We start from the raw sequence: 13,409 nt of genomic DNA, 5'->3' as shown, positions 1-13,409 counted from the left end.
ATGAGGAATTTGCCGCCCTCATGACCTCAAAGTTCGAGATGTCTTCCATGGGAGAGTTGAAGTTCTTTCTAGGGTTCGAAGTGAAGCAAAGAAGAGAAGGAACCTTCATCAACCAATCCAAATACACTCAAGACATGATCAAGAGATTCAAGCTAAGTGACGTCAAGCCGGCTTCCACTCCAATGCCCACCAAGTGCCAACTTGACATAGATCCCAATGGTAAATTGTGGATCAAAAGGTATATCGCTCCATGATTGGATCCTTGCTTTACCTTTGTGCATCTAGAACATATATCATGTTGAGTGTGGGAATTTGTGCACGGTTTCAAGCCGCACCTAAGGAAAGTCACTATGTGGCGGTCAAACGAATCTTTCGATATTTGGTTCATACCCCAAACTTTGGCTTATGGTACCCAAGAGGATCAAACTTCAAGCTTGTAGGGTACTCAGATTCCGATTGGGCGGGAGACAAAGTGGATAGGAAGTCCACTTCCGGAGGGTGCCAATTCCTTGGTTGCTCTTTGGTAAGTTGGTCTTCCAAGAAGCAAAGTTATGTGTCTCTCTCGTCCACCGAGGCGGAGTATGTAGCAGCCGGTAGTTGTTGTGCACAACTCCTATGGATGAGGCAAACTTTAAAGGATTACGGTGTCACTTGTGACAAAGTGCCTCTTTGGCGTGACAATGAAAGTGCCATCAAGATCTCTCTCAACCCGGTGCAACACTTCAAGACAAAGCATATTGAGATTCGGTATCACTTCATCCGGGATCACATTAGGCGAGGAGAGATTGAGCTCAACTATGTCAACACTCATGACAACCTTGCAGATATTTGCACGAAGCCCTTGGATGAAGCAAGATTTCGCGAGTTAAGGCATGAGCTAAATATCATTGATTCGAGCAATGTGGCTTGAACCCTTGCACACTCCACCACGCTCAATTTGTTGTCTAGTTTAGGTGTAGGCATGGACATAGGGGGAGTGTTGTTCTCTCAATGAACTCTTCCTCCCCCCATTATGCATAAATTAATCAAGTCTTTCACTTTAGCCATTGTTGATGGTACTTGTGTTTCAAAGACGAGTTTTGGTCATGGGCCCAAGGTTAAAATCTTCGCGGCGCCATACCACTTGACTCAAATATAGGTGGCCTCGGCCACCGCCCTCTCTTGAAGAGGTGTGTCTTGGTCGTTTGCTGGTGTGCTCTCTTTTCTTGCCATTTTGTTTTTCCTTCGAGCAAAAGCCATGTTGTTTGGTTGCCGTGGCGTGCTGGGCGGTACTACCGCTGGTGGTGCGCGGTACTACCGCTCATAAGCGGTACTATCGCCCCCCAGCGCGGTACTACCGCTGAGGGATGGGACCAGGGGGTTATATCGGGGCAGGGGGAGGTTTCTTCTCCCCCATACCCATTCGCTTCGCCCCCTCTTTCCTCTTCCTCTCTCCAGTCTCAACTCGCCGCGGAAGGGCTCCGGCGGATCTCCGTCTCCGGGGCGTCCCTCTCCATTTCCTTCGATGGAGTCGATCCCCACCTCGTTCTCTTGCCATGGATGCCGGTATTGCCCCCGTTCTTTCTCTCCTTTTGTCTCGTTTTCAGATCTTGTTTCTTAGGGGCAATGGTGGTTGCATCTCTAGATTTTTGGCTAAATCTAGGCTCGAGTAGGTTGGAGAAGGCAACTAGACTATCTAGATTAGAGTTTGGTAGGAATATTTTTGAATTTGGCAGGCCGGTAGTGCCGGATCTGACCACGGTAGTAGGAAACCACTATTTCTCAGCCTCGTGATGTAGGAAACCGCTATTTCTCCGCCTCGAGCAGTACTACCGCTCTCGTTGGAGCGGTACTACCGCTTGACCTCGAGCGGTACTACCACTCTCTTTGGAGCGGTACTACCGCTTGGGCGGTACTACCGCGGGCATGTCACGGTACTACCGCTGCCTGCCAAATTCCATCATATTCCTGCCTTACCTTGATCCTTTTTGTTGTGTTTGTTGGCTTATGCTCATTCTTTCTGGTTGTTTTGCGTGTTCTTGTGTTTGGCTCCAGGTGATGACCATCCTGAGCATCAAGCTCGCCGTATCAACCCCGGGCGTGCAACATCAAAACGCTACCGCACCTCTGAGCCAGCCGGTGGTTCCTCTAGCACCCAACCGCCACCAGCAGGTGCATCCGCAAGTGTTCCTCCACCTCCTCAGCAGTCGAAGAGATCCGCCAACAAGCCAAAAGGGAAGACTATGACTAAGATGACTGCCAAGGAGTTTTGGGAAAGGCATCGCCGCAATCCCTATGAGGTGGACCAAGAACCCACTTTGGTCAACTGCCCGTTCTGGAACCGATTTCAGTTTGCCATCTATTTTGATGTGATCAAGGCCAAGAAGAATCTCTTTGTTGATGTTCGCTCCATTGACACTGATTCTATGGAGAAGGACCCTGAGTACTTTGGTGAAGCCCTTCATATGTGCACTCAGCTGAACATTCTCAAGATCATGCAGTTCAACAAGGATTTCGATGCAGATTTGGTGGCTCAATTCTATGCTACTGTTCATCTTGGAACCGATGCCGACAGGACTCTGACTTGGATGACCAATGGCAAGTTGCTTTCTGTCAAGTGGAAGGCCTTCATGGAGTTACTTGATGTGGAGGATCGTGGGCTTGAGACTTCAGTCGGTTTCCGCCCTCACCGCAGTGCTACGTCCACTCACAAGCAAGCCCTTTGGCCCTACTGCACTGTGAAAGTTCACCCAGTGACTAAGAAGAAAACCTATGAGCTGTCTCCGTATATGGACATTCTTCATCGTATCTTCCATGATACTCTCTTCCCTCGCATCGGGAATCTCGATATGGTCCACTCTTATCTCATGGACATGCTTCCATTCTGTCAGCATGAGAAGGAAGCAAACACCGGAGAGAGCCTGGATATTTCTCATGTCATGTGGTCTGAACTTCTCTCTGCCGTGTCTGAGCGCAAGTGCCCGATATATGGTCCATTCATCATGAGGCTCATTGAGAGGCCCTGGGCACAGATCTATCCCAGAGTGTTGCTGGAAACTGGAGACTTGGTTTCTCATGAGATCAAGCGTCTGAGGAAGAAGGACAATTGGGTCACCCCAGCGCCTCAATCCGGGGGTCCGTCTGCTGCTGTTGCTGCCATGGAGACCAAGGGTGGGGCTGCCACTGATGATCACGAGGAGGACTTTGGGCCCTCTAGTGCAGAACCGTCGTGGCACAGAAGCTTAAACACAAGATGAAGAAGCTTTTCTGCATGGAGTCTCATGGTCAGTACATGACTCATGTGGCGGAGAAGCATGCCAGGGTGCGCCACAAGGAGCTCATGTGTCAGATGGGAGCGACAGTTGCCAGTGGTTCTGAGGGTCAGATCACTGAAGAGGAGAAATGGATTCATCAGCATTGCCCTTGGACCGACTCCGATGCCGAGCAGTTTTCGACCTACGACGAAGATGCTGACGATCACGCTGAGATGTGATGTTCGCGATCCTCAGCTTCCCATCACCTGGAGTCGTAGCGTCACTCTTTGCCCTTTTTGGTGTCTCGCTGCCAAAGGGGGTGAGAGTGTAGGGATTTGTGTTGTTGCCGTGCTTTGAGTGTGTGTGTGTCGTCTTGTGTTTTCTTGTGTGTTCTCTCGGTGTCTTCTTTGTTTGGTTTGGTTTGGTGCCTGTGAGACCTAAGACATATGGTGTGAGACATATGCTCCCTATCGCTACCTTATTACTTATGTCTTTTCAGTAATGTAGTTTATTATGAGTTGCATGCTTGTCCTGTTTATACTCTCCTCTCATATATCTTGTGCTTAGAATTGTTGGACTATAAAATATAGGGGGAGTATTGATCCGGATGTGTGTGTCTTGCTTCCCTAATGCTCCTCTAACTAGGTGCACACATTCAGGGGGAGCCCGTCCATATTTTGTAGTTCTTAGTTTTCATTCTTTATATCTTTTCCTTGTGCAATCCCTAGCTGTCATCAATCCACCAAAAAGGGGGAGATTGTTGAGGCATATCTCTCTCGAGGTAGTTTTGGTGATTGATGACAACATGTTTGCGGACTAATCATGTGCTTTGAGTAGTTCACAGATTCATCCTTGGCACGAGACGTTTTCTTCCCTTCGGAGTGTCATTCAAGACGGTGTAGCTCTTTCGCTTCTCTTTTGGTGGACTAGTTGCGTAGAGTGCCCCGTACTATCAAGAGGGGGTCCGCTAGGGTATTGCATGGGTGGAATCGACACGTACACGTCAGCTTCTCACCCTTCGAGGTCTTCCACTTCATTGGAGAGATCTCCTCTCTCTTCTATGTCCTGTCTGGGTTCCAGCGGTAGTACCGCGCAACCCAGCAGTAGTACCGGTGAGGAGTCACAAGCGGCAGTACCGCTCCGTAGCGGTAGTACCGCCCGTGACTCCATAGCAGTACTACCGCTGGCCTGCCTGGCACCACCGCCTCGTCCTCATCCTCGATGGAGAGATCCTCTCTCTCTTCTGTGTCCTAGCGGTAGTACCGCACTACCAGCGGTAGTACCGCCGAAGGGTCACAAGCGGCAGTACCGCTCCGCAGCGGTAGTACCGCCTGTGACCCCGCTGTTGTACTACCGCTGGGCTGTCTGGCTTCTACCGCCTCGACTCGAGGGCTCTTTTTCTCGTGTCGGGTTTTGCGGCACTAGTTGCGGTTGTAGGGACGGTAGTACCATTTCGGAGCGGTAGTACCACCCTTACCACCGCGGTAGTACCGCGCTGGGTCCAGACCCCTGCTGCTCTTCTCTGAGCGGCAGTACCGCTCGCTGGAGCGGCAGTACCGCTGGCTCAGTGGTAGTACCGCCCCCGTTAGTGGTACTACCGCCCTGTGCGGGGCTGGTTGGTGGGGCAACGGTTGGATTGTTGCCCCCACTATAAAAGGGGGTCCTCTTCTTCTCCTTTGACCTACCTCTTCCCCCGAAGCTCCATTAATGCTCAAGCTCCATTAAATGATCCAAGCTCCATTTTCGCCCGATCTATCTCTCTAGCCAATCAAACTTGTTGATTTGCTCGGGAGTGGTTGAGAAGGCCCCGGTCTACACTTCCACCAAGGGATTTTCGATTCCCCCACTCATCCCTAGCGGATCTTGTTACTCTTGGGTGTTTGAGCACCCTAGACGGTTGAGGTCACCACGGAGCCATAGTCCATTGTGGTGAAGCTTCGTGGTTGTGTTGGGAGCCTCCGATTAAGTTGTGGAGATTGCCCCAACCTTGTTTGTAAAGGTTCGGTTGCCGCCTTCAAGGGCACCAATAGTGGAATCACGACATCTGGCATTGTGTGAGGGTGTGAGGAGAATACGATGGCCCTAGTGGCTTCTTGGGGAGCATTGTGCCTCCACATCGCTCTAACGGAGACGTACCTCCCCTCAAAAGGAAGGAACTTCGGTAACACATCCTCGTCTTCACCGGATCCACTCTTGGTTATCTCTTACCTTTACTTGTGCAAACTCTTTAGTGTTACTTCTCTTGCTTGCTTGTATGCTTGTTGTTATTGCATCATATAGGTTGCTCACCTAGTTGCACATCTAGACAACCTACTTTGATGCAAAATTTAATTTGGTAAAGAAAAGTTAAAAATTGGTAGTTGCCTATTCACCCCCCCCCCTCTAGTCAACCATATCGATCCTTTCAGTTGGATCTTATGATGTTTCTCCCCCTCTACTCTCTTGTAATGGATTGAGTTTTCCCTTTGAAGTTATCTTATCGGATTGAGTCTTTAAGGATTTGAGTACACTTGATGTATGTCTTGCGTGGGATAACCGCGGTGACAATGGGTTATTCTATTGATTCACTTGATGTATGTTTTGATGATCAACTTACGGGTTCCGCCCAGGAACCTATGCATAGGGGTTGGCACACGTTTTCGTCTTGACTCTCCGATAGAAACTTTGGGGCACTCTTTGAAGTACTTTGTGTTGGTTTGAATAGATGAATCTGAGATTGTGTGATGCATATCGTATAATCATGCCCGCGGATACTTGAGGTGACATTGGAGTATCTAGGTGGCATTAGGGTTTTGATTGATTTGTGTCTTAAGGTGTTATTCTAGTACGAACTCTAGGATAGATTGAACGGAAAGAATAGCTTCATGTTATTTTACTACGGACTCTTGAATAGATCGATCAGAAAGAATAACTTTGAGGTGGTTTCGTACCCTACCATAATCTCTTCGTTTGTTCTCCGCTATTAGTGACTTTGGAGTGACTTTTTGTTGCATGTTGAGGGATAGTTATGTGATCCAATTATGTTATTATTGTTGAGAGAACTTGCACTAGTGAAAGTATGAACTCTAGGCCTTGTTTCAACACATTGCAATACCGTTTGTGCTCACTTTTATCATTAGTTACCTTGCTGTTTTTATATCTTCAGATTACAAAAACCTTTATCTACCATCCATATACCACTTGTATCACCATCTCTTCGCCGAATTAGTGCACCTATACAATTTACCATTGTATTGGGTGTGTTGGGGACACAGGAGACTCTTTGTTATTTGGTTGCAGGGTTGCTTGAGAGAGACCATCTTCATCCTACGCCTCCCACGGATTGATAAACCTTAGGTCATCCACTTGAGGGAAAATTGCTATTGTCCTACAAACCTCTGCACTTGGAGGCCCAACAATGTCTACAAGAAGAAGGTTGTGTAGTAGACATCAACCATCACTATGGCAACATGTGTGGCTCTCCTCTCCTCGGTGGTGCTCCAAGCCAGCGCCTTGCTTCCCCGCAACCGAACCTGCTTTTCTCTAACGGTTCTTGGCAGTCATGGACGGGGAAAATCCATATACAACAGCAGTTGCAGATAATGGTGACGCGTGTGGGTGTTGTCTCCTATCTGGATGCATTGTCTTGGTCTTGGATGTCCCCTCGGGCACAAAGCGAAACCATAGGACCGGTTCGTCGGAGCCAGCGATGGTAGCAGTGCGGCGGCGACCCTTCCTTGGAAGCAATACATTGGTGGTTGTGGTGTCTAGCAGAGTGCAAGCTGGTGTTGTTGCCTTGGCAGGCTCACGGGACTTGGGGTGGCGTGGTGCTATGAGTTGGTTGTTGCTGTGGGCATCGGCCTTTGGTGCGCTATGTACATCCTCATCGTGGGTACCTCTTGGACGACATCTTCCTCAAGTTTGGTTTTTTCTTGGTGTCCATCTGCCGATCTCCTAGGCGCCAAGCGTGAAGAGTGCATTGAGTCAGCTGGGCCTGGAGTTTTGTTCATGCTTTCGAGGTGTTTGGCATCGTGCCTCTTCATGGCTTGAGTTGGACAATATTAGTTGTATGTCGTTGTAATTGTGGTGGGTGTGGTGGGTTGTTGGGCTTTGTATCAGTTGTGTCAACCATCTTCACTCTTCTTCTATGTTACTGGTATAATTCTCTATGGTGTATCCTTGAAAAAAAGGTGAACTGGATGAGAGATTACAAGCTGAAATACCAATATCTTCAACAATCTCAGAGTAACTGTGTGGTTTGGATAAACGGGCCATATGAGTTGGGAGTTATTTTGCATTCGGACTTGCCTCCCGGTTGTCCCAAGGCCCTTTTACAACAAATGGGCTTAACTTACTCACGACCACAACACATGGTGCTCCGTACATTATTTCCAGAGTCCATTCATACATGGGATCACAATGCTTCCCGGGATACAACATGATTAGTCAAGCAAACACACACACACACACACACACACTTTCGAGTGGTAGAAGAAATTATTAAGAAACAGTGAACTCTTTATTCCAGTTCCCACGAAAATTTGTCACTCGGCCTTCCAGGATGACATGGGAGGGGTCTCAGAGTCCTTCCAAGTGTTCAGGAAATCATGGTACGATCGCCCGCAACATCCGCCGATGCGTAGGACTCAAGCTCGGCCATCTCCTCTGGGGCGAGCTTCACGGACAGCGCCGCCACATTCTAGTTGAAGTTGTCGACCTTTGTGGTTCCTGGTATGGGGCACACATCGTTCCCCTGGTGGTGAACCCAAACAAGTGCGAGTTGCGACGCCGTGCACCCCTTCCTCGCCACCATCGTGCTAACCCGCTCAAATACCATGGTGTTCTTCTCAAGGTTTTCAGCTTGAAATCTTGGCAAGTCCTGAATAAATGTGTTGAGCATTGTTGGGTTAGAAACTTAGAACAGAAGTAATAGTGTCAAAATCAAGATTTGTTGTACAAAGAGAAGGATTTGTCAAATACACGAGAGCGAAGTAGGCAGACATGCTTATAACAAACCTTGCGAAAGTCTTGTTCAGACAGTGTGTCGACCAGCTTTGGCACACTAGAGAAGAACCCTCTGCCCAACGGACTGTACGCCACAATTCCAATGCCAAGTTCCCTAAGATTATATACGAGCAGGAACAAAATTCAGACGATTACGGAACCAAAAATGACCATGACATGACATGATTGAGCATGAAAATGTACGTACCTGCAAGTTTATATCTTCCTCGACATCTCTCGACCACAACGACCACTCTAGCTGGACAGCGGTTATGGGATGAACCGTGTGCGCTCTTCGGATGGTCGACGCCGATGCTTCAGACAACCCAATGTAGTTTATCTTCCCCTCTTCAACCAGTTTCTTGAGTTCACTCATATGTGGATGCCAAGCGTGTAAGTTTCTTTCATGGATAGTGTTGTACTCTCTCCGTTCTATAATGTAGTGCGTATAGATTTTTTAAAAAGTATAAAATTTGATCAAGTTTATATAGAAAACTATTTACATCTATAATACTAAATATAAAGTTTGACCAAGTTTATATAGAAAACTATTTATGAGATTTGACCTTTCCACTATCGGGTCTCAGTTTGGTGCATGTGGTCAACGTTCGTTGGTTTGACTAGTCAACGGGATTGGGTTGAACTGAGGTTGACTCGCTCACCGTGACCTCGATGGGCACGCTGACGTCGACGCGGTGCTGGTAGTAGAGGTCGATGCATTCGACGCCGAGGCGCCGGAGGCTGCCCTCGCACGCCGAGCGCACGTACGCCGGGTCGCCGCGGATCGCCCGCGCGCCGTCGGCGCCGGCGAGGATGCCGAACTTGGTCGCCAGCTGCACCTTGCCCCTCACCCCGCCCTGCAGCGCCTTGCCGAGGAGGGGCTCGTTGGTGTGCGGGCCGTAGATGTCGGAGGCGTCGAGGAGGGTGACGCCGGCGGCGACGGCGTGGTGGATGAGCGCGACTATGTCCGGCTCGGGCTTGGGCGGCCCGTAGTAGGCGGACATGCCCATGCAGCCCAGCCCCAGCGCCGACACCTCCAGCCCCTGGGAGCCCAGCTTCATCCGCGGCACCACCGCCGTCGTCGCCGGAGCAGCAGCAGCAGCCATTGCCACAGGTTCCCTCCCTGGAACTGGAAACTAGCTTTGCCATGGCCACTGTAATGGATAAAATCGTTGAGTGAAGTGGAGAGGCCTGCACCTTCCACCTTCATTTATACTACAGCTTAGCGGGGTACTGTGGCGTCAGGGATTTGGTCACGCTCCGGCTGCTATGCACTGTCGTATCTTACCGATTTCTTCCGCAGGTTGTTCCCTTCATCCATGGTGCATAGTACTATAAATAACAATGCAAAAGATATGGACATGTTTGAGTGTTCCTGTCTATTCGATCATCCAGATCTCTTGATTTGGGCTACCACAGCCTGCTATCTAGGGAAGTGGGGTTGGTGAGTGGTGACTGATGGGCGTCACATCCTACAAGTAGCATTATCTTCCAGCAAACAGAGCTCCACCAAGTCGTGTTACTATTATTTATTAATTTAGAGCAACTTCAATAGGGTGACCTAAATCAAACGGCGATTCCGTCTGTTTTTTGTTCGTTTAGGTCGGCCGCTCGCCTGGCGTTCGCCTTGTTTTTGATATGTGTCGACAGCGCGCCCAACACGCCGACCCATATATGCCGACTTGACTGGCTGGCCGCCCAATTTTACATTGGTTGCATTCAAACATATTGTAAATAACATAGTTTACACCGAATAAAATAGTATAATTTTACAAGCCGAATACAAATAAAAATGTTTCACATAGTTTTGCAAACGAATAAAAGAAGATACATCTATTGGTTGCCAACATGAACCCACATATGCTCAACCAAATCATTTTGCAGTTGTACGTGAGTTTTCCAATCACGCATGTCTTGATGAAATTGGGCGAATTGTTCAAATGTTGCCGCTACTCCATGCTCATGCACAACATTCTCACCCTGAAACTAAAACCCTTGATCGTACAGACGTTCCGATCGCTCGTCTTCTACGATCATATTGTGCATGATCACACAAGCAGTCATCACCTTCCACAGTTTCTGCGTGCTACGGGTATTAGCAGGATACCGAACGATGCCCCATCGAGATTGCAAAACACCAAAGGTACGCTCGACATCCTTCCTAGCACTCTCTTGCTCTTGGGCAAATCTTTTCCTCTTCTCTCCGACAGGGTTGGGTATTGTCTTGACAATAGTGATCCACTGAGGATAGATACCGTCACCTAGGTAGTATCTTTTGTCGTAGTTGTGGCCGTTGACAGTAAAGTTCACCGGTGGGTTGTTGCCTTCGGCAAGCCTAGCAAACACCGGCGAGCGTTGAAGCACGTTGATATCATTGTGTGATCAAGCCATGCCAAAGAAAGAGTGCCAGATCCAGAGATCTTGAGACGCCGCAGCCTCTAGTATGACAGTGCAAGCCCTGACATGTCCCTTATACTGCCCTTGCCAAGCAGAAGGACAGTCTTCCACTCCCAGTGCATGCAGTCTATGTTGCCAAGCATCCCTGGGAAGCCCCTTCTGGCATTCATCGCCAACAAACAGGCTGTATCTTCAGCTGTCGACTCTCTCAAGTACTCAGGGCCAAACATGGCAATAACAGCCTTGCAGAACTTATACAGGGACTCTAGGCATGTAGACTCGTCGTCGTCGGACGACGAATCATCGGAGTCGCAAAGGAAATTGTGTAAAAAGAACTCGTCGGCGGAGTCCATTTCGTACCTTGGCAAACTGTCGAACTGCTTGCGGGCGTCGAAGAAGGAGACGGCCGGCGAGGGGAGTCGCGGCGCGCACGGACCAGCTAGCTGCCTTGCCGGCGTCCGACGAGTGGGCCGATGTCCGACGAGCGTGCCGATCGGATCTGGCCGGGGCGGCGAGGCAGCTTCTTGGTCGTGGGCGGCTGTGCGGTGGGGGAACGGCGGTGCGAAGCAGTCTGCTCCCCAGCGGCAAGACGGCGGTGGCGGGCGACGGGGGAGTGGGCGGCGTTGCTGGGCGGATGTGAAGGCGACGGCAGCTGGCAGAGTCGCCGGCAAAAATGGACGGCGGCGGCGGCGATGAAGGAGGCGGGCGAGGGTTGCTGTTGGCTGGGGGTGAGGGGGGAGGCTTGTCGGGGAACGTAGTAATTTCAAAAAAATCCTACGCAGACGCAAGATCATGGCGATGCACAACAACGAGAGGGAAGAGTATCGTCCACGTACCCTCGTAGACCGTAAGCGGAATGTTGGGGAACGTAGTAATTTCAAAATTTTCCTACGCACACACAAGATCATGGTGATGCATAGCAACGAGAGGGGAGAGTGTGATCTACATACCCTTGTAGACCGACAGCGGAAGCGTTATGAAAATGCGGTTGATGTAGTCGTACGTCTTCACGGCCCGACCGATCAAGCACCGAAACTACGACACCTCCGAGTTCTAGCACACGTTTAGCTCGATGACGATCCCCGGACTCCGATCCAGCAAAGTGTCGGGGAAGAGTTCCGTCAGCACGACGGCGTGGTGACGATCTTGATGTTCAACTGTCGCAGGGCTTCGCCTAAGCACCACTACAATATTATCGAGGACTATGGTGGAAGGGGGCACCGCACACGGCTAAGAGAACAATCTTAGATAGCAACTTGTGTGTCTATGGGGTGCCCCATGCCCCCGTATATAAAGGAGCCAAGGGGGGGTGCGGCCGGCCCTAGGAGGAGGCGCGCAGGAGGAGTCCTACTCCTACCGGGAGTAGGACTCCCCTCCCTTTTCCCTAGTTGGATTAGGACTTGGGGGGAAAGAGGAGATGGAAGAAAGGAAAGGGGGGCGCCGTCCCCCCCCTCCTTGTCCAATTCGGACTTGGGGGGGAGGGGCCTGCGGCAGCCCCTAGGCCACCTCTCCTCTTCCTCCACTAGGCCCATTAAGGCCCATTAGGTTACCGGGGGGTTCCGGTAACCTCCCGGTACTCCGGTAAAATGCCGATTTCACCCGGAACACTTCCGATGTCCAAACATAGGCTTCCAATATATCAATCTTTATGTCTCGACCATTTCGAGACTCCTCGTCATGTCCGCGATCATATCCGGGACTCCGAACTAACTTCGGTACATCAAAACTCATAAACTCATAATATAACTGTCATCAAAACCTTAAGCGTGCGGACCCTACGGGTTTGAGAACAATGTAGACATGACCGAGACACGTCTCCGGTCAATAACCAATAGCGGAACCTAGATGCTCATATTGGCTCCCACATATTCTACGAAGATCTTTATCGGTCAGACCGCATAACAATATACGTTGTTCCCTTTGTCATCGGTATGTTACTTGCCCGAGATTCGATCGTCGGTATCTGAATACCTAGTTCAATCTCGTTACCGGCAAGTCTCTTTACTCGTTTCGTAATACATCATCTTGCAACTAACTCATTAGTTACAATGCTTGCAAGGCTTATGTGATGTGCATTACCGAGAGGGCCCAGAGATACCTCTCCGACAATCGGAGTGACAAATCCTAATCTCGGAATACGCCAACCCAAAATTTACCTTTGGAGACACTTGTAGAGCTCCTTTATAATCACCCAGTTACGTTGTGACGTTTGGTAGCACACAAAGTGTTCCTCCGGCAAACGGGAGTTGCATAACCTCATAGTCATAGGAACATGTATAAGTCATGAAGAAAGCAATAGCAACATACTCAACGATCGGGTGCTAAGCTAATGGAATGGGTCATGTCAATCACATCATTCTCCTAATAATGTGATCCCGTTAATCAAATGACAACACATGTCTATGGTTAGGAAACATAACCATCTTTGATTAACGAGCTAGTCAAGTAGAGGCATACTAGTGATGTTTAGTTTGTCTATGTATTCACACAAGTATTATATTTCCGGATAATACAATTCTAGCATGAATAATAAACATTTATCATGAAATAAGGAAATAAATAATAACTTTATTATTGCCTCTAGGGCATATTTCCTTCAGTCTCCCACTTGCACTAGAGTCAATAATCTAGTTCACATTGCCATGTGATTTAACACCAATAGTTCACATCATTATGTGACCAACACTCAAAGGATTTACTAGAGTCAATAATCTAGTTCACATCGCTATGTAATTAACACCCAAAGAGTACTAAGGTGTGATCATGTTATGCCTGTGAGAGAAGTTTAGTCAACGG

General features: G+C 49.1%; 1 pseudogene; it reads right to left on the bottom strand.

Annotated features, from left to right (window-relative positions):
* Window positions 1-7,495: 7,495 nt before the first annotated feature.
* Window positions 7,496-9,525, bottom strand: LOC125556476 (annotated as a pseudogene).
* Between the last annotated feature and the right edge of the window lie 3,884 nt (window positions 9,526-13,409).

This window comes from Triticum urartu, chromosome 5 (genome assembly GCF_003073215.2).
Source record: "Triticum urartu cultivar G1812 chromosome 5, Tu2.1, whole genome shotgun sequence".
In the NCBI taxonomy this organism is placed as follows: domain Eukaryota; kingdom Viridiplantae; phylum Streptophyta; class Magnoliopsida; order Poales; family Poaceae; genus Triticum; species Triticum urartu.
Note: the sequence above shows the minus strand (reverse complement) of the source record. Positions and strands in the feature narration are given on the sequence as shown.